Source organism: Marmota monax, unplaced genomic scaffold, assembly GCF_021218885.2.
Source record: "Marmota monax isolate L192 unplaced genomic scaffold, Marmota_monax_Labrador192_F-V1.1 WCK01_AAM20220418_F8-fsc00232, whole genome shotgun sequence".
In the NCBI taxonomy this organism is placed as follows: Eukaryota; Metazoa; Chordata; class Mammalia; order Rodentia; family Sciuridae; genus Marmota; species Marmota monax.
In genome coordinates, this window is record NW_026695232.1 from 2,322,918 (window position 1) to 2,344,913 (window position 21,996).

At 39.6% G+C, this 21,996-nt stretch overlaps 1 protein-coding gene across 10 annotated transcripts in view; it reads right to left on the reverse strand.

Annotated features, from left to right (window-relative positions):
• Esco1 (establishment of sister chromatid cohesion N-acetyltransferase 1) overlaps positions 1 to 21,738 on the reverse strand; it is a 95,613-nt gene extending 73,875 nt beyond the window's left edge. For 4 of the 10 annotated variants that reach the window (XR_006850460.2, XR_006850459.2, XR_006850461.2 and 1 more), the window contains exons 1-2: positions 21,444 to 21,737; positions 14,246 to 14,345 (exon numbers count right to left, since the gene is read on the reverse strand). The gene's annotated coding sequence lies outside the window, so the exon portion shown is untranslated. Of the gene's footprint in view, positions 1 to 14,245; positions 14,346 to 21,248; positions 21,270 to 21,443 lie in introns of those variants that run through there. The other 6 variants (XM_058577080.1, XM_046438534.2, XM_058577082.1 and 3 more) reach the window with 4 other exon arrangements.
• Between the last annotated feature and the right edge of the window lie 258 nt (positions 21,739 to 21,996).

The following is a 21,996-nucleotide window of genomic DNA, read 5'->3' on the forward strand; positions in this document are numbered from 1 at the left end:
AGCAGCAGAAAAAATTTCACATTGCCATTCTAATGACTAGCACCCAGAAGACTGCTCCTGCATCACCCCCTAAAGACTAGATATAACTCTCTGAAGAGGAACAAAAGATCTTTGGTCTAGGGATTCAACAGGATCAATTGAGAGTGGAAGTCATACAGATAATTAAGGAATACAAACTGATTGCTAAAACCTACTACCCTCCACCCACAGCTCTCTTGAGACAGGGATTAAGGAAAAGGAAAGAGAAATACAAAATCATAAGGGAAACACCATCAAGCCATTGAAATGCAAGATCAGGACAATGAGATGCTGAAAAAGTTGCAAACCTTGGTCCACCCCCTTGTAAAATGAGGGAAATACACAAGCACAGGAAAACTGGCACAAAATTGCAGCTCCATCCTGAATCCACCTCCAGTCCAGCCCCTGATACAGCCCTTCTATAAATATTGGACCCTCAGCCCAAGTCAGTGTTGCTTCTCATTCCCAAGACAGCTGGCAGTCTCCCTTGAATGTGTACTACCTTTCTAAATAAACCTCTGTCTATGCCTTTGCCTTGGATCATGATGAAATTCTTTCTGTCGTGTATGCCAAGAACCCCTAGGGTCCTGAGTTGAGCTCAATCTGTCCTCCAGAGACATCTCTTCTCCCATGACACTCTGACTACTCAAAGCTACTAGAAGATAACAGCCAAGCCTATATGTTCTGGAAAGGAAAACTGAAAGGAATCACCACAAACGCAAACACGAGAGGAAAAAAGGAGCTTTCAAGAAACAAATTTACAGAGATAAAAACTAAAAATAGCCAGGCATGGTGGAGCACACCTCTAATCCTAGTCTGAGGCATGAGAATTTCTAAATTCAAGGCTGGCCTCAGCAACTTAGCAAGACTCAATCTCAAAATAAAAAATAGGGCTAGGGATACAGTTCCGTTAGTAGAGTGCTTGCCTAGCATGCACAAGGCTCTGGGTTCAATCCCCAGCACAACAAAAATAAATAAATAAATAATAAAGGCTGGGGATGGGGAATGTAGCCCCATAATAAAATGCCCCTAGGATAGCTCCCCAGTACAAAAAAAAAGTAAAATCAAAAGCATGATTTTAAAATATATATGGAAATGCAAACTATGTACAAGAGTCAAAGTGTTTTTCAAAAGAGGCAAAGGTGAAAAATGGACACTCAGATGTCAAGATATAGTATCTAAAGCTACAATAATGAAGACAGTATAACAAACAGAGATCAACAGAATAGAAAATCCAGATCCACGCATTTATGATTAATTAATTATTTGATTTGTTTCCACAGTACTCGTCCTCAAACCCAGGCCTTACTCATGGTAGGCAAGTACTCCACATCACTGAGCTACATCTCCAGTCCTTTTTATTTTATTTTGAGACAGGGTCTCACTAAATTGCCCAGGCTGGACTTGAACTTGTAAGCCTCCTCCTTAAACCTTGGGAGAATAGAGATTAGAGGCTTGGGCACCCTGCCCAGCTATGATTAACTTTTTTTTTGGGGGGGGGGGCGGGGCGGTACTGGGGATTTATTAACCCGGAGTGTTTTAACACTGAGCTCCAACCTGTTCTTTTATTTTTATTTTGAGACAAAGTCTCACTAAGTTATTGAGGCTGACTTCAAACTTGCAATTCTCCTGTCTGAGCCTCCCAAATTGTTGAGATTATAGGCATGTGCCACCATGTCTGGCTGATTTTTGACAAAAGTACCATGGTGAGTCAATGGAGAAAAGAATGTCTTTTCAACAAATGGTGCTGGAATCATTGAATACCTAAATAAAAGGTAAGAAGGGAGGGGATAAACACTCTTCACTACCCATAAAAGTAATTTAACGTTAATCACAAACCTAAATGTAAAACCACATAACTTCTAAAAGAAAAAAGGTAAAAATATCTGAGACTCTGACAAAGTATATGTATGTTTTTTATTTTGTTTCTTTGTTTGCTGTGGTATTGGAGTTTGAACCCAAGGCATTGAACATGCTAGTAAGCACTCCTGAGTTAAATCCCTGCCCACCCCACCTTTGGTACCAGAGATTGAACTCAAGGACACTTAACCATAGACCCACATCCGCAGCCCTTTTGTTGCTTAGGGCCTGGCTAATTTGCTGAGGCTAGTTTTGAACTCACAATTCTCCTGCCTCAGCCTCCCAAACCACTGGGATTACAGACATGCTCCACAGCACCCAGCTCCCTAGTTAACTCAAAATAACTCCTGAAGTTATTTTAAGGCAGGGTCTTGCTAAATTCTGAGGCTGACCTTGAAATTGTGACCTTCTTGCTTCAGCCAGAGTAACTGGAATTACAGAAGTATTCCACTATGACAAAGTTTTTTTTTCCCCTTTTTTTATGTAGGAAGAATTCTAATCATTCCACATATGTCCACATAAAGATTTATTCAAAATCTTCTAAATACCTTTATACACAATAACCAAAATCTGAAACAACCCAAATGTAAGGTAAATGGAAAACCAAAATATGATATCAATATAAAACTACTCAGCAAAACAATAGGAATAAATGATTAGCACATGAAACAGTATGAGTGAACCTCACAAGAGTGCTATATTAGAGTGACAAAGATGAACTTTTTGCAGTGATGCACATGTGTTCTATATCTTAACTGTAGTGGTGATTTCCACCAGTGTTTATTTCTGTCATAAACCACCAAATTGCAATTTTAAGAGGGTGAAGTTAATTGTACATAATTCATACTCTAATTAAGCCATCCAACAAAGAGCTAAACTAAAATTAATTTGTACCTAAGGCCAAGAAATATTATTAAATCAAAAAAGCGAGGTATAAAACGGTGTACAACACACTCCTATTTGTATAAAAAGGGAAACAGGAGATTATGGGAGAAAGGAAATACACATAACTATATGCTTGCTTGAGTAGAGAATAGGTGGAGATGTAAGAAAATAGCAATAATGATTTCTGGGGAAAACAACCACAGGACCAATTATCAAGAATGTGAGAAAAGCTTACTTTTCAGTAAATATTCATTTAATTGTGGCCCTGGGAATTGAGCCCAGGCTCCCTTCAGCACTAAGATACACCCTCAGCCTTCTTTGTTTTTTTTGAGACAGGGTCTTGCCAAATTACTTAGGGTTTCAAACTTGCAATCCTCCTGCCTCAGCCCCCTAGTCACTGAGATTACAGGCATGAACCACCAAGCCCAGCTCTTTTTTTTTTTTTTAAACTTATTTTTTTTTTAAGAGAGAGTGTGTGTGTGGGGAGGGAGGGAGGGAGGGAGGGAGAGGGAGGGAGAGAGAGAGAGAGAGAGAGAGAGAGAGAGAGAGAGAGAGAGAGAGAGAGAGAGAGAATTTTTTAATATTTATTTTTTAGTTCTTGGTGGACACAACATCTTTGTTTGTATGTGGTGCTGGGGATCGAACCCGGGCCGCACGCATGCCAAGCGAGCGCGCTACCGCTTGAGCCACATCCCCAGCCCCCTAGCTCTTTTTTAATTTTGTATTTTGAGACAAGGTGTTGCTAAATTGCCCAGGCTGGCCTCAGACTCACAATCCCCCTAACTCCCAAGCAACCAGGATTATAAGGGTACACTACCGTAAGCAGCCTAAATATTTTATTATGTAAACATATGCCCCATTGTCAAAAAATAAAAATTAAATTTCCCTGAAAATATAAAAATATCTGGCATACTGACTAATTATCTTGAGAGACATAAGATTATAGAAGTATAAGCAGCTTACCATAATGGAAAAAAATCATATATCACCTTTTTAACTTAACTAATGTTGCCTCTAAATGATGTTTCTACTTGCTTCCTGTATTTGGAAATTTAAAAAAAGAGAGAGAGAACTCTATAGCTAAAGTAAAACAATCTACTGAAAAACCACATAATACTAAAAAATAGTACTGTCTTCAGATATACTAAAGTAACTTCGATTAAGTTAGACTTAGCAACTGCCTAATGATTTTTCATTATGTGAAACAACACTCAACTGCCAGATGACCATGATCACAACACATTGTTTTTTGTAAAAAAAAGAAAAGAAAAATCACCACCTTCTACCCCAATTGCTACCTCCAAGAAAGAGGTGTACCCTCCTCCTTCCCAACTAATGCTGAGTTTGGTCACATTTCTTATTTTGGCCTCATGGTAGATAGAGTATTCATCCTTGACCCTATAACCTTGGTCCTGTTACCTGCCTTAGTCAACGAGATGTTAGGAAGAAGTAATGCAAACATTTTAATATGTCTTTATGTGTCTGGGCTTGCCCTCTTATAGCTCTGTTACCGCCAAGAGAAGAGTTTCACCAGGAAATTGCTGTCCCTCCAGCCTAGGCCACTGAACACAAAGGAGTAGAACTGAATCAATCTCCAAATGATGGGCCAAGTCAAACCTACAGAGAGAAGTCCACCTACACCCGCATGTTATAACAGAGCTGATCCGTCAAGCCTAACTTAAATCACCTCAGCCACAGGTGCTCTACAGATGTGTTAGCAAGATTGATATTGTAAGCTACTACTGAGTTCTAGGAAAGTTTCTTGTACACCAAGAGTTGACTATGAATTTTTCTGGTTAGCTCCAAATTTCTCAAAGATTAAGCCTCACAGGAATAACAAATTGAAAATCAGATAAAGCTCATTTATTTCATTTATTACTTTAGCACCAAGAATTTTAATTTTTAAAATGATCAATTAGCTGGGTACTATGTGAAACTGATAAAGAAGAACCCCTCTGACCCAAGAGTTCAGGGCCAGACAGAATTTTTTTTTTTAAACTAGGATTTAACCCACGAGAGCTTTACCACTGAGCTACATTCTCAGCCCTTTTTGCTTTTAAATTTGAGAGAGGGTCTAAGTTAATGAGAGCCCTACTAAGTTGCTTAGGCAGGGCCTCCTCCTGCCTCAGCCTCTGAAATCAATGGGGTTAGAGGCATATGCTGAAAGGTCCAGCAGACCCTGCTCTTAAAAAAAGTAACAAATTAACTAGCTTACTTCTACTCCTTTCAATTTACAAATATTTTAATGTAACAACTGATTTGGGAGTTGGAATCAACTACAGAAAGAAGTGATACACTTGTCTACACTGATTGTCAATAGTCTACTAGGTATACTAAGGACCATTTATTTTTTGGGGGTGGGAAGCGCTACTGAGGATTGAACTCAGGGCACTAGACCACTGAGCCACATCCCCAGCCCTATTTCTTATTTTTTATTTAGAGACAGGATCTCACTGAGATGCTCTGCACCTCACTGTTGCTGAGACTGGCTTTGAACTAGAAATCCTCCTGTCTTAGCCACCCCAGCTGCTGGGATTACAGGTGTGTGTATACCACCATGTCCAGCAGGACCACTTAATTTGTTTGCCCTGTAAGCTAAGTCATCACTAATGCAGCACTACAGAACTTAATAACTACCCTTTCTACACATAAAACCTTGCAACTGAGAACCAAAATGCATTCTCTAACCTGTTGACAAATTAACCCGACTCCTACTGTATCTTAACAACGATATGAATTTGATACAGTTACCTCAAAGAGAGATTCTTCAACAAATGGTACTGGGGAAACTGTAAATCCATATGTAATCAGAGTGAAATTGAACTCTTACCTCTCACCTTGCACAAAACTAAACTCTAAGTGGAATTAAGGAACTAAGCATTAGACCAGAGATCCTGTACTGGAAGAAAAAGTAGGCCGAACTCTCCATCATGTCGGCTTAGGAACCAACTTCCTCAATAAGCCTCCTAAAACACAAGAAGTAAAATCAAGAATCAATAAATGAGATTGGGAGGAACTGGGGTTGTGGCACAGCAGTAGAGCACTTGCCTCACAGGTGTGAGGCACTGGGTTCGATCCTCAGCACCACACAAAAATAAATAGAATAAAGTTATAATGTCTATTTACAACTAAAAAATAGATATAGATAGATAGATAGATAGAAAAATAAATAATAAATAAAAAGGTATCAAACTAAAAAGCTTCTTCTCAGCAAAGGAAACAATAATGTGAAGAGAGAGCCTACAGAATGGGAGAAAATCTTTACCCCACACATGACAGAGCATTAATCTCCAGGATATATAAAGAACTCAAAAAAATTAATACCAAAAAAACAAATAACCCAATGAGTAAATGGGCTAAGGAACTGAACAGGCACTTCACAGAAGATATACAATTAATCAACAAATATATGAAAAAATATTCAACATCTCTAGCAATTACAGAAATGCAAATGAAAACTAAGATTTCATCTCACTCCAGTCAAAATGGCAATTATCAAGAATATAAGCAACAATGAATGGAACCACCATTTGACCCAGCTATCCCTCTCCTCGGTCTAAACCCAAAGGACTTAAAATCAGCATACTACAGTGAGGCAACCACATAAATGTTTATAATGTATATAAATGTTTATAGCTCAATTCACAACAGCCAAACTATGAAACAACCTAGACATCCTTCAACGGATGAATGGGTAAAGAACATATGATGATGTTATATACACAATGGAATACTCCTCAGTGTGAAAGAGGAATGAAATAATGGCATTTGTCAGTAAATGAATGGAACTGGAGAATATCATGTTAAGTGATGAGGGCCTTACTAAGGCAATAAGCCAATCCCAAAACTCAAAGGGCAAATGTTTTCTCTGATATGTGCATGCTAACCCCAAACAAGAGAGGGGAAGAATAGAAATACACTGAATTACACAAAGGGGAACAAAGGAAAGGGAGGTGGAAGGGGAACAGGAAAGACAGTAGAATTAATAGACATAACTTTCCTAGCCTTGTATTTGAATACACGACCAGGGTAACTCTGCATCATGTACAACCAAAAGAATGGGATCCTAAATAAGTTATACTGTATGTATGCATAATTTGCCAAAATACATTTTACTGTCATGTATAACTAAAAAGAATTTTGAAAAAATAATATGAATTTCAGAACCAAAAAATAATAAGTAAACTTTACAGAAAATGACCACTTCAGGAAACTCTCAGTAACATTTGCCTTTTACTATAAAAGATGTTTACCAAAAAAAATTTTTAAGAAGATATTTAAAAGACATGTTAGAAAACACTCAAGAAATTGAGAACACCCAACTTTCCACCTGCTTCATGAGGAAATGTGTTCACATTTTAATCCTTAAGTTACTTTGAATGTATAGCATCCAATATATTCTTGTATTTTGTCATCCAGTAAGTTTTTTTGGTTTTTTGGGGAGAGGGGGAGAGAATACTGGAGATTGAACCCAGCGGAGCTTTACCACTGAGCTATATCCTGAGCCTTTTTTTTTTTTTCTTTTTTTAGTTTTAAGTGGACACAATATCTTTATTTATGTGGTGCTGAGGATTGAACCCAGTGCCTCATGCATGCCAGGCAAGCACTCTACCACTGAACCACAACCTCAGCCCCTGAGCCCTTATTTTGAGACAGGACCTTCCTAAATTGCTAAGGCTGGCCTCAAACTTGCAATCTGACTTTTACCATTTTTTTAATGGACCTCTACTTTATTCATTTATATGTGGTGCTGAGAATAAAACTCAGTGCCTCACATATGCCCAGCAAGTGCTCTACCACTGAGCCACAACCCTAGCCCCTTTAAATTGCAATGTTCCCTCAACCTTCAGAGTCACTGGGATTACAGATATGCATCACTGTGCACAGTTCCTTAAAGTAATTTTTAAAAAAACATTTTATAATTGAGATATAATTCCCATACCAAAATATTTACCTCTTGGTGGCTAGGGTGTGGCTCAGCGGTAAAGCACTTACCTCCCATGTGTGAGGCATTGGGTTAGATCTTCAGCACCACATAAAAGTAAATTAACAAAATAAAGACACTGTGTCCATGTACAACCAAAAAATATTTTTTTAAAAATTCACCTCTTTATAGTATACAACTCAATGCTTTTTAATACAGAGTTGTGCAACAATCACCATTTCCTAATTACAGATTATTTTCATTACCCCCCAAAGAAGTCTCATGCCCATTAAGAGTCATTCCCTATCCCCTCCCCTATTCCATTCCTAGCAACTAGTAATCTACTTTCTGTCTCTATGGATTTGGCTATTCTGAACATTTCATATAAATGGAATTATACATGTAGCCTTTTGTGACTGGCTTCTTTCACTTAAGCATAATGTTTTCAAGGTTCAACTGTGTTGTTACATGAATTTTAACTATATTGCTTTTTATGGCTAAATATTATTCCACTACATAGATACATCACATTTTGTTTATATATCCATTAACTGAAACATGTGAGACTGCATCTCCTTTTCCACAATCCTAAACAAATAAGCTATGAACAACCCTACCTGTTTTTTTGAATGAACATATTTTCAAATCTCTTGGGTATACACTGAGAATTACTGACCTTCTGGTAACTGTTTAACTTCTTGAGGGATTCCAAGTCAGCTGCCACCAGCTATGTATGAGAGTTACAATTTCTGCACATCCTTGTCAAAACATTATTGTCTTTTTTATTTTAATCATCTTTGTGGGTGTATAATGCTATTTCATTATAGTTTTGATTTGTATTTCCCTAATGGCTAATATCATTGATCATCTTTTCATGTTCTTATTGATCATGTGAGGAATAAGAAAAATGTCTCTTCAAATTCTTTCCCTGTTTTTTTTTTCCCCCTGTATTTCTTGTTTGTTATTTGTTTTGTTTTGTACTGGGAATTGAACCCAGGGGTGCTTAATCACTGCACCATATTTTTATTTTGCCCCGTTTTTTTTGGAAGGGGGTACCAGGGATTGAATCAGGGGCACTCAATCACTGAGCCACAGCCCAAGCCCTATTTTGTATTTTATTTAGAGAGAAGGTCTCACTGAATTGCTGAGTGTCTCACTTTTATTGAGGATGGCTTTGAACTCAAGATCTTCCTGCCTCAGCCTCTCAAAACACTGGATTACAGGTGTGTGCCAAAGCACATGGCTGAGTTGTAACAATTCTTTACCAAGGTATTAAACTATTAGATCTATGATTTTTGGGGGGGGGGGGGATAACAGGGAATTGAAACCAGGGGTGCCCTACTACTGAGTCACGTCCCAGCATTTGTTTAATTTTGAGACAGGGTCTCACCAAGTTGCCCAGGCTGGCCTTGAACCTGCAATCCTCTTGCTTCAGCCTCTCAAGTAGCTATAATTACAAGGATGTGCCACTGCCCAGCTTCACTTTCTTAACAGAGTACTTTGATGCAAAAGCCTTTTACTTTGATGAAATCTAATCTATTTTTTCTTTGGCTGCATATGATTTAGGTGTCATTTAGGAAACTAGTTAAATGACAAAGAAGACTTACATCTATGTTTTCTTCTATGAGTTACATAGTTTTAATTTACATTAGATTTTTTTTTTTTGGTAGTTGCAGTTGGACAGAATGTCTTTATTTATTTTTGTGTGGTGCTGAGGATTGAACACAGTGGCAAGTGCTCTGCCACTGAGCCACAATCCCAGCCCAACATTATAGATTTTTAATCCATTGTGAATTCATTTTATTCTAAGGTATGATACAGGGATAAAAATATTCTGTTGCATTGTCTTAGCACCATTTACTAAAAAACACTATTCTTTACCCACTGAATTGTCTGTCTTGGCACCCTTACTGAAAATCCTATTAAAATTTTTTTAAGGGGACCAGGGTTGTAGCTCAGTGGTAGATCATTTGCCTAGCACGTGTGAGGCACTGGGTTTGATCCTCAGCACCACATAAAAATAAATCAAATAAAGGTATTGTATCCATTTATAACCAAAAAAACATTTTTTAAATATTTTTATTTTTTAGTTGTAGTTAGACACAATACCTTTATATTATTTATTTATTTTATGTGGTGCTGAGGATCGAACCCACGGTCTCACACATGCTAGGCGAGCACTCTATGGCTGAGCCACAACCGCAGCCCCCCCAAAAAAATATTTTTTTTAATTTTTTAATATTTATTTTTTAGTTTTCGGCGGACACAACATCTTTGTTTGTATGTGGTGCTGAGGATCAAACCCAGGCCACACGCATGCCAGGCGAGCGCGCTACCGCTTGAGCCACATCCCCATCCCACCAAAAAATATTTTTTAAAAAAGTTTTTAAGGCTGGGATGGTGCCTGGTGTCATGGTGCACACCTGTAATTTCAGCAGCTCCAGAGGCTGAGGCAGGAGATCTTGAGTTCAAAGCCAGCCTCAGCAATTTAATGAGGTCTTAAGTAACTCAGTAAGACCCTGTCTTTAAATAAAAATACAAAAATGGCTAGGGATGTGACTAAGTGGTTACGCACCCTGGGTTCAATCCCCAGTACCAAAAAAATAAAAAATAAAAAAAAAAGCTGGGGCTGAGAATATAACTCATAGCTCATGCAGCTCAGTGATAGCACACTTGAGCCCCTGAGGTTAATCCGCAAGTACTATAGGGGAAAAAGGACAATAAATGTTTGGGTTTATTTCTGGACTCTCAATTTTCACTCATCTATATGATTTTATACCACTACCACACAGAGTTGTTACTGTAGCTTTTTAATAAGCATTTAAATGAGAATGTATGAGTCCTTTAATTTTTAAATTCTTTTCCAAGCTTGTTTTAGTTATTTGGTGCCTCTTACATTCTGTACAAATTTTAGGATCAGCTTATTAATTCTGCGAAAAAGCCAGCAGAAATTTTGATAGGGATTACACTGAATTTGTAGTCAATTTGAGAAAAACTGTCATCATAATAAGTCTTCCAATTCTTGAACATGGATTTCTTATCACTGATGTAGGTCTTTGTGTGAGAGTGGGTGTGCTAGGGATAGAAACCAGAGTTGCTCTACTACTAAGCTATATCCTCAGCCCCTTTTTAAATTGTGAGACATGGCCTAAATTGCTAAGGCCAGACTTGAATTTAGGATCCTCCTGCCTCAGCTTCCTGAGTTGCTGGCATTATAGGTGTGTGCCACCAAGCCTGGTCTTTTTTTTTTTTTTTTTCATGTTTTGCAATCTGTGTCCATGTCTTGTATTTTGTTAAGTTTATCCCTAACTATTTTATTCTTTTTTATGACATTTTAAGAGACTGTTTTCTTAATTTTCTTTTCAGATAGTTCATTAAAGTGTACAGAAATACAACTGTCTGTTGATCTTGTATCCTGTAACCTACCTGAATTTAATTAGTTCTCACAGGAGTTTCTTGGTGGATTCCTTAGAGTTTTCTCCATGTAAAATCATACTACCTGCAAATGGGGATACTTTCGTATATTCCTTGATAGACCCAACCTGATCTTTTCTTAAAATTGGGCATCTCGCCACAAAGCCATGAAAAGATAATTTCGGCTTTACTATAAATTACTGCAAATTCTGAACCTGCTTGGAATGCCTGCCCGTACCTTGAACTCACCCATGCCTGGCTTTCTAACCAGATAGCAGCCCTCTCTGAAACTTTAGTGACATCTCATAAATATTGGCCTTCCCTGGCCAGACAACGACCCTCTCTGAGGCTCTAATGGTCCTCATAAATTCTGATGTTGGGGCCAGCAAAAACTGTAAACTACCATTAGTGTGATGCTTGTCAGAGTTCTGTTATCTGTAACCCCCCTTTGTGTAACTTTCTGGGCTATAAAGCTGGGCTGCAGGAAAGCTGGGGTGCTGTCTTGTTCCTGCAGTTTTGGGAGAGAGAGGCAGCCCGGCCGGTCGAAATAATAAGCTTGCTTTAATTTGATTTTAATTGGAGTCAGTGGTCTTTTCTTGCGTCCTGGTCTAACATCCTTTCCAATTATATGCCTTTTATTTCTTTTCTTTGCCTAACTGCCTTGGTTAGAACTTCCATGGGGTTTTTGTTGATATTAAGGTTAAAGCTTTCGGTCTTTCACTGTGAAGAAGTATGATACAAGATGTAGGTTTTTTCATATGCTCTTCTATTCCTAGTTTGTTGGGTGGCTTTATCATAAAGGATAATATACTTTCTCAAAATGTTTTTTTATAAAAATGTATCTACCTAGGTAATTATGTAGGGCTTTTTTCCTTTATTCTGTCAACATGGTGTCTCATATTGATTGATTTTTGTATGTAACAGCAAGCTCAACTTAGTTTTGGGAATGTCTATAAACATTTGGTAGAGTTAACCAGTGAAGCTATTTGGGCCTGGGCTTTTCTTTTGGGGCAGTATTTTATTTTTATTATTGTTATTAATCGTTGAGAGCCACAGCCAAGTTGGATGGCGAGTTGGGATGGCACCTAGCATTTTGCCAGAAGGAGTTGAGAGGCGAAGCCCAGCAGAAGCCCAGCCCAGCGAGCCATTAAGATGATAATTAAGTTAAACTGTGTATAATTGCTGACTGGATGATGCTGGATTGAAACAGGCTGTGTATTCAGTTGTATATAGACCCCTGCTGTCCTGCAATAGGGCGGCTCCTGCTGCCTCGGGGCAGCTACTTTTGAGTTCTCCCTGAGTTTCCATTGAGTTCCCACTGAGTTCAGGCAGAGCCCGGTGGAGAGCGTGTTTCTGGGGGAGTGCGTGTGGAGCGCAGGTGGAGTTCCGGTAATAAAGGAGTTCCTGTTTGAACCTACAAGTGCCTCATGGCGGCTCGGTTATTTTGTGCCCAGCCAGACTGCGGCAATTAATCCAATGTCTATTCATGTATTCAGATTTTCTATTTCTTCTTGAGTCTGTGTCAGTAGGTTCTATCTTTCTAGGAATCTTTCCAAATTAATACAGGTTACCAAAATCATTAGTATACTATCATTCATAGTACTCCCTGTTAAAACTTTTTCTGTTACAAATGTCCCCACTTTCATTCCTTAATTTAATAATTTGAATCTTTTTCATCCTAAAACCATCTTTTTTAAAAAAGGCAAAAGTAATTTAGGGAGTGGGGGTGTAGTTTAGTGGTAGAAGGCATGTTTAGCATGCATGAAGTCCTGGGTTCCATCCCCAGCACTGCAAAATAAATAAAACTAACACAAGAGCATAAAAAAATCAAAGACTTGGGGCTGGGGTTGTGGCTCAGTAATAGAGCACTTGCCTAGCATGTGTTGAGGCACTGGGTTCGATCCTCAGCACATAAATAAAAAGTAATAAAGGTCCATCAACAACTAATAAATATTATTTTAAAAAATCAAAGACTTAAGGAAATTTATAAAAGATGTACAATACCTTTTCACTAAAAACTGCAAAGCATTACTAAGAAAAATTAAAGATGTCCTAAACAAGTGAAAAATATACCATGTTGAAGTCTCTGTATTCTTTATTTTTTGTTGCTGTGGTGTCGGAGATAAAACCCAGGGCCTCATGCATGTTCGGCACTTGCTTTATCACTAAGATATATCCACAGTGCAAGATTCATATTCTTAAGAAATCTATTCTTGGGGCTGGGGATGTGGCTCAAGCGACAGCGCGCTCGCCTGGCATGCGTGCGGCCCGGGTTCGATCCTCAGCACCACATACAAAGATGTTGTATCCGCCGAAAACTAAAAAATAAACATTAAAATTCTCTCCAAAAAAAAAAAAAAATCTATTCTTCTCACTGGGTGTGTTAGTGCACATCTTTAAATCTGGAGGCTCAGGAAGAAGACTTTCATGTTCAAGACCAGCTGTGCAATTTAGTGAGACCCTGTCTCAAAAAATAAGGGCAAGTACATAGCTTAATGGTAAAGCACCGCTGGATTCAATCCCCAGTAACAGGATGATTTTCAGGACTAAGAATGTAGCTCAATGGTACAGTGCTTGCCTTTACCATTGCAGACCTAAAAACTCTGGCTTGTGGCTGGATTCAATACAGCTAGTAGGAGGCAGTGAGACCACTAAAAGCAGAGTGAGACAAACATATTTATGCATCAGGTTCATCAGGCTACTATTAAGGGGCTCCTAGTTCTTTGTGACAAGATTACGAAGAATGAACTCAAGATAAATTTAGACAGAGAGAAGACTGAGAACTCTGATGTACCAAATCCCCCTGAATTTTCCTTGCCTGCAAATAAATTCCACCCTTAACCAGCCTAATCTTTGGTTACTGCAACTGGAGCAGGTGCCTCAAAAGGAAAATACCAATTCTCCTAAGGTATAGAGAATCAGATCTCAACACAGCCTAGAGAAATGAAAGACCAATTCTAGAAGGAAATAGCCTCTACTTTATCATCAGCAGGAGTATGGAGAAGAGGAGAGTCTACGGTAAAAGACCAAGAGGGGTGGGGGGGCAGGAAAAAGACCAAAGTGGGGGTGAGGGGTGGGGAAAAGATCAAGAAAGACAGATACAAGGCTTAATTAGACCAAATTTACTGTCATGAGTGGGCTTACCTGGTATTCTCTTCCTGTGAAGGGCCAGATAGCAAGAATGTTAGGCTGTAATGGTCCACCACATACAATATATCACATATTCTTCTTTGATTTTTACAACCTTAAAAAAATATACACAAAAACCATTTTTAGTTCAAGGGATGGGGCAGTGGGGGTTGGGGGAATACTAGCCAAATTTGTCCCAAATGATATTTACCAACTGCTGAAGCAGAAGGATCACAAATTTGAGGTCAGTCTCAGCAATTTGTCAGATTAGGTCTCAAAAATTAAAAGGACTAAAGGCTTAGCTCAGGGTAGAGTGTTCCTCAGTTCAATCACCAGTACTTCAGAAAAAAAGAATACATCCACTACACAAATGGCCCCCAAAGTAAAAGCAGGGGTGTGCATCAACTCACTTTATGTGGAAGTAACAACTGGAGATCTAAAATTTAATAAAAGGAAAACTATACACCCAAAATCACTAATATTTGATAACATGTAAGCAATAAGATACCCACCATCACCAAGTAACATTGATCCCGAGAAGCAGAAAAGCGTGTCCGCACTTCAGACTGAACCCAGTGAGACTCTACCACTACTGACCTAGATCCTTAGCCCTTTTTGTTTTGAGACAGGGTCTCACTAAGTTGCCCAGCCTCCCCTCAAATTTATAATCCTCCTGCCTTGCCCTCCTAAGTAGCAGGGAGTACAGGTGCTGGGATTACAGGCATGCTCCACCACACCTGGCCCCCAAGGTAGAATTTTGACAGCTATTAGATACAGCAGATTCATAAGCTATACAAACATAAAATAATTCGATAAAATATATAAATTAGGGCTGGGATTGTGGCTCAGCGGTAGAGCGCTTGCCTACCACGTGCAAGACCCCAGGTTCGATCCTCAGCACCACATAAAAATAAAATAAAGATATTGAGTCCAACTATAACTAAAAAATAAAGATTAAAAAAGAACATAAATTAACATCCCATATTTACAACACAGAAAATACACTGGGATGAGGATACAGCTCAGTAATAGAGCACTTGCCTAGCATGTGCACAGCCCTGGGTTTGATCCCAGTACCATTGGAGGAAAATATAACACACTAAAATGTTGACAGTGATCACCTCAGATGAGGCTAAAAGGTACACAAAGAAGCCAGGCATACTGACACAGGCCTGTGATCCCAACTACTTGGAAGGCTCACAAGAGGATCACAAGTTCAAGGTCAGCCTGAGCAATTTAGCAAGACCTGGTCTCAAAATAAGTAAAAAGCTCTGGGGGATGAAACTTAGTGGTAGATCATTTGCCTAGCATGCAGGAGGCCTTGGATTCAATTGCCACTACTAGGGGGGGAAAAAAAAAAACAAGTATACAAAAAATGAAGAAGCCTCTTCACATTTTACTTCTACATCATGTGAATGTTTCACATCAAAAATAAAGGGGGGCGGGGCTGGGATTGTGGCTCAGCATAGAGCGCGGGCTGGACCCAGGTTGGATCCTCAGCACCACATAGAAATAAAGGCATCGTGTTGTGTCCATCTACACCTAAAAAAATAAATTAAAAATAAAAATAAAAAAATAAAGGGGGGGTGGCTCAGTGGTAGAGTGCCTGCCTGAAATGTGTGAAGCACTGGGTTTAATCCTCAGCATCATATATAAATAAAAGTATTGTGTCCATCTACAACTAAAAATATTTTTTAAATAAATAAATAAACCAGGAGCTGGGCACATACGTGTAATCTCAGCAGCTCAGGAGGCTAAGGCAGGAGGATCTTGAGTTCAAAGTCAGCCTCAGCAACTTAGTGAGGCTAAGCAACTCAGTGAGAACCTATCTCTAAATAAAATATAAAAGAGAGCTGGGTATGTGGTTCAGCGGTTAAGCACCCCTGGGTTCAATTCCTGGTATCAAGAAATAAATAAAATAGGGCTGGGGTTGTGGCTCAGCGGTAAAGCACTCGCGTAGCATGTGTGAGGCACTGGGTTCGATCCTCAACACCACATAAAAATAAAGGTATTGTGTCCAACTACAACTAAAAATAAATAAATATTTAAAAATAAATCAGGCACAGTGGTGCACACCTATAATCCCAGTGACTGGGGAGGCTGACTCAGAAAGATTATAAGTTCAAAGCCAGCCTCAGCAATTTAGCAAGGCCCTAAGCAATTTAGTGAGACCCTGTCTCAAAATAAAAAATAAAAACAAAAAAGGGCTAAGGATGTGGCTTAGCTGTAAAGTGCCCCTGACTTCAATTCCAGGTACCAAAAACAAAACAACAACAACAAAAAAAACCATACTGCCAGGCATGGTGGCACATGCCTATAATCCCAGAAACTTGGGAAACTGAAGCAAAAGGATCTCAAATTCAGGGTCAGCCTCTGCAACTTATCAAGATACTCTCAAAATAAAATATAGATGTAGCTCAGTGGTAGAATGCCCTGTGTCCAATCCCCAGGACTGCCAATAAATAAATAAACAAACAGATCCTTACACAGAACACGTCTACAATGACCTGGCCATGGCTTCTACTTGTAAAGAGTTCCCTTAATGGGTTTTCACTTTTTGTTATAGGGTCGGGCTATGCATTTTTTGAAGGTACAAGATATACCCTGGACATGGGAGGTGTTACGCCAGGACTGACAGAAAGATTTTCTAATTTCCTAATGCAAAATGTAAGCTGACATTCTTTTCCAAGAGGAATCCTTGGCAGATAAACTGGAATGTCCTCCTCAAAATAAGCAAAAAATGGGTAAGTCAGAAGAAATTCAAAAGAGAATCCAATGTGCATCAAACTTCAGAGGACCATCACTGGTGAATCTCTTGCAAATATAATGGCCAATAGGAATCAGAAACCAGAAGTTAGGGGCTAGGGTTGTGGCTCAGTGGTAGAACACTTGACTGGCATGTGTAAGGCACTGGGTTAGACTCTCAAAACCACATAAAAATAAAGGTTCATTGACAACTTAAAAAAATATTTTAAAAAAGAAAGAAAGAAACCAGAAGTCAGAGAGGTTCGATGACAGCAAGCTATAAGGGCTGACAAGGAAGCAAAAACAGCTAAGCAGTATCTAAAAAGACAGCAATGGCTGTTACTAAGGATCCCACAAAGGCAGCTCCTAAGCAAAATTGTAAAGCCTGTGAAGATGTCTGCTCCCCAAGTTGGTAGAAAATGCTAAATTAGCAGATCTGATTTTAAAATAAAGACATATAAAAACAAACAAAGGGAAGGGGCAGGGAGTTAGCAATGATGGTAGAATGTGATGGACATCATTATCCAAAGTTCATGTATGAAGACATGAATTGGTGTGAACATACTTAATATATAAACAGAGATATGAAAAATTGTGTTCTATATGTGTAATAAGAATTGTGATGCATTCCGCTGTCATGTATTTTAAAAAATAAAAGCAATTTTTAAAAATCCAGTATATATGGCTGGGCACAGTGGCACATACCTGTAACTTCAGCTACTTGGGAGACTGAGACTAGAGGACAGAAAGTTCAAGTGTAGCCTGGGCAACAAAGAAAACCCCAACAAAGCATAACCCCCCATATATATATGCATGTGTACACACACACACATACATACACACATCTTGTTTAGACCTATGCAAAATGCACCGGAAAAGCTCAAAGACAATCTGCACACGTTTACACAATAGCTTGTACCCAAATGTTCACAGCATTAGTCATACTAGCTAAAGTAGACACAACATAAATTTATCAAGTGATGAATAAACAAAATTGGGTATACCTGCATCAGACTATTGTAGTCAACCATAGAAAAAAAGAAAGTAGTGACAAATGCTACAGCACGGTTGAACTTTAAAAATATTAGGCTAAGTGCAAAAAGCCAATCACAAAAATCCAAATACTGCTGATGTTGACTTCACTTTTTTCTTTTCCAAAAAAAAAGTACAAAACTGGGGGATGTCTACCTCAGTGGTAAAGCATTCACCTAACATGTTCAAGGACCTGATTTCAATCCCCAGCACAGCACACCAAAAATACAAAATAGACCAATGAATTTTAATGTAACAGTACAAAAAGTATACAGAAAAAGTTTTAAATTCCACATTGTAACTTAACCTTTAAAATATTACATCTGACCAAGCACGCTTCTATTCCCAGTGGCTCCGGAGGCTGAGGCAGGAGGATTATGAGTTCAAAGCCAGCCTCAGCAAAAAGCAAGGTGCTAAGCAACTCAGTGAGACCCTGTCTCTAAAAAAAAAAAAAAAAATGGGTTGGGGATGTGGCTCAGTAGTCAAGTCCCTGAGTTCAATCCCCAGTACCAAAAAATAAATAAATAAAAATAAAACAGCACATCTTGAGTTCTGCTATAGTATCAACGAAAAATACCACAATTATATGAAAAAGTTATTAAAATAACTTTCCCACCATATTGACATGAAGCTGGATTTTTCTTCATATATTCCAACTAGAACATATAACAGCTTGGACACAGAAGCTGATTGGAGAATCTGTCTTCTGTTAGACCAAATATTTAAGATTTACAAAAACATAATCCAGCTACCATTCTTTTACTATATTTTTATTATAGTTGTTTTTCATTCAAGAAGTTACTACAATTAGTTTATTATGCATACTAGTAATACATGATTTTTAAAAAAAATAATGGGATCCTGAGACCAAAGTTTAAGAACAACTACATTAAAGTAAATTTTTTAATTTTTTTTTTTTTTTGTAGTTGTAGATGGGCAGCATGTCTTTATTTTATGTTTCACTTTTATGTGGTGCTAAGGATTGAACCCAGTGCCTCACACATGCTAGGCAGGTGCTCTGTCACAGAGCTGTAACCTCAACCTCTAAAGTAATATTTAATATCTTATTTTTAGTTACCTTGAGTTTTGTAGTGTAAAGCAGTGTGAGCTTAAAATAAAGCTGCCCCACTCCCTCAAAAAATGACAGCTAACCCACAAGAATAGGATCCTAATTTGAATAAGATAATCCATGTATGTATAATGTCAAAATATATTCTATTGTGATGCATATCTAAAAAGAATATCTTTTAAAGTTAAAAAAGCTAACAGAATGCTACAGTTGCAAATATAATTGGTTGTATAATATAAAGCTATAATATAGAACTTAAGAAGGAATAGACCCAAAGAATTTTTCACTGAGGATGCATAGAAAAATAAAGTCTGGGTTTTGGAAAGGTTAACAAAGTCCTGGAGTGAATTATCACAATTTTATTCAAGTTGGTTTCTATAATAAAAACTTATCACCTTCAGTAGAGATTATTCAAATAACTCTATGTGGAACATAAATCTGCTAATAAAGCCATGAAAAAATATTAACTAATAGAAAAAAAAATCCTTTTTTTGAAATAGGGAAAACTGATCACCTTCATTATTGGAATAAATACAGCCAGCTCCTGTTTTAATGAGCTAAAAAGGGCCATCCACCAAAGGGTACTAATGGCATTCCTTAATTAGAATTCTTTTTTAGTTCTTCTGTGAAGCATATCAATTTAAATACCAGCAGCACAAAACCCTATAATGGCTATATGTTTTTTTATTAAAAAAAAAAAACTTCATTACTGAATTATATTAGTGATTGAGCAAGGCAAAATTACATTCTCCTCAGAAAAGAACGATTAAGATGAGTGAAAGCTCCTCAGTCAGGGCAAATTTTGTTCAAAGAACCTACTTGCAAAGTCATACACCTGACCTAAGAGCTATGTACTGCTAAAATGAAGTGGCTCTATTAAAGATCTAGTTCTCTCATTTCCTCCCATGGTATAGGCCTGAATTTGCAGTTTCCAAATTAAGCATTTTAAAGCACTTCTCATCCTACTCTCTGGAGGAATTCCAATGGTACCCAGGTGGTGAAAATTTTTAAGTTTTTCAATTATTGAAAAAAAATTACAGCGGTCAGGGTGCCCGGTGTAAAGTAGCAACTAAGGACCTGATCAGAGGAGAAGCTGAATATAGCATGGATTCCTGCAACCTCCATGTTTACTCACGGAATTTTATTTTTTAGTGCTGGGAATTGAACCCAAGTCCTTGTGTATGCTAAGCACATGCTCTCCTGCGCTACACCCCCTGCTCTAATCCAGTTTTTTTTTTAAATTAATGTTTATATGGAGAAAACCCCGCCCACGTCTAATTATTCCATTAAGTAGTTTTTTTTTAATTTTCTGCTACTTTAATAAAATATAATTTCCTATTACTGGTTAGCTAAAATTACTTCCTGCTTAAAAAAGAAAAATCCCATTTCACCTAAGACTACAGAAAACATGGTTCATAGTACTTCTCAAATCTCAAGGTTTTAATTCCTTCCTCCTCCTCATCTCTCCCCGCCCCCTCCCACCCCCTGGAAAATTCTGCACGCGCGGCGCTTTCACAACGCATCCTTTAGAGGAGGATTGCTTCTAATTTTTGGACCCGCTATCCCATCCAGTCTGTGCAAAATACAACCCCACTAAAAATATATATTCTTGAGAACAGTGATAAAAATCAGAAACTCAATTCCCTCTTCTTGCATCTATCTCTATAAACTTCACTATGGCCCTCAACGCACCCATCACGACTCCAGAGCAGCCTAACCTGTGCCCAGACCGCCCCGCCCCCACCCCCAACCAAAATTACTCCATGACCTTGGGCCCCGGCCACCACACCCCTCCCAAACTAAAGAATGTTAAAAATCAAGATTCTCTCCCGCCCCGCAGACCGCAGAGGCCTCAGGGCTCGTGCCAGGTCCGCGGACAGTGGCAAGGGACAAGGGGAGCGAACTGCGGATGTTGGTGAGGCTGCCTGGAGCTAAATGCCAGGAAGGAAGGACGCGGGGGCGGGGACGAGGCCCGGGGCTACCTGCCCGAGCTGGTGCAGATGCTGCCCCAGTAGGCGCGATGGCTTCACGCCACCTCTGAACACGGAAAGCCCTCAGTAACCCGGTTTCCGACTCGACGAAGTCGGGGCCCCTCAGTAAGCCTGTCCGCCCAGCAAGCCGCGACAGGTGATGTGGCGACTGGGCAGCGGGGCGTGCAGGTCAGCTGCCTACCTCAGGCGACGGCGTCTCTGAGCCTCCCACCTCCCTCCCAGCGGCGCGAGGACCCCGGGACCAGACTAGGAAGAGGCGTGCGAGGGATCACGACACTGAGGTAGGGACAGGAAGAGGAACCGTCTGCTCTCCGGAGGGGCTGGCAAAGGGAAGGGAAGGACGCGGGGTGAGGGACCGTCAGGAACGTTCGCATACCTTTTGCCTGGCTGCGTATCCCACTGGTGCCAACAGATCGCCTCACATCCGGGTATCCAGAGACACTCAGCTGCTTCTGCCGCGGCCGCCGCCTCCCCGCGGCGCAAACACCAAACTTCCGGCGACGACGGCTACGCCTCTCCCGTCAGATGGGAGTTACCTGTGACCGTCTTGGGTGCGCTTGCGCAAAGGTCCTCTTCAGCTTTAACCAGCTCAGCTGACGTGCCCAGAAGACGAAGATGGCGGCCACGCTAGTTGCGTGTCACGCAATTTTTCATCCCGGCCCCGTCGGCTGGGCGTCGAGGAAAGGCGAGCCAGCGTCCATCCTCAGCGCAGGCGCGGTGGGAAGCCTCGCGTGCGCGCCTCCGCGGGTGGGCGCCTGGCAGGGAGTGGTGGCGCCCCCTCGCGGCAGCCCCGCGTCCTTTCGGGCCCCCAAGGGTGTAGGTTTCCTTTGGAAATGGGTTGCAACCGGTTCCTTGTAGGTTTCCAGTATTTTTATCTGCCATTATCTAGCCCCAAAGTCTTTGATCTAACATAGGGGCCAATATAAAGA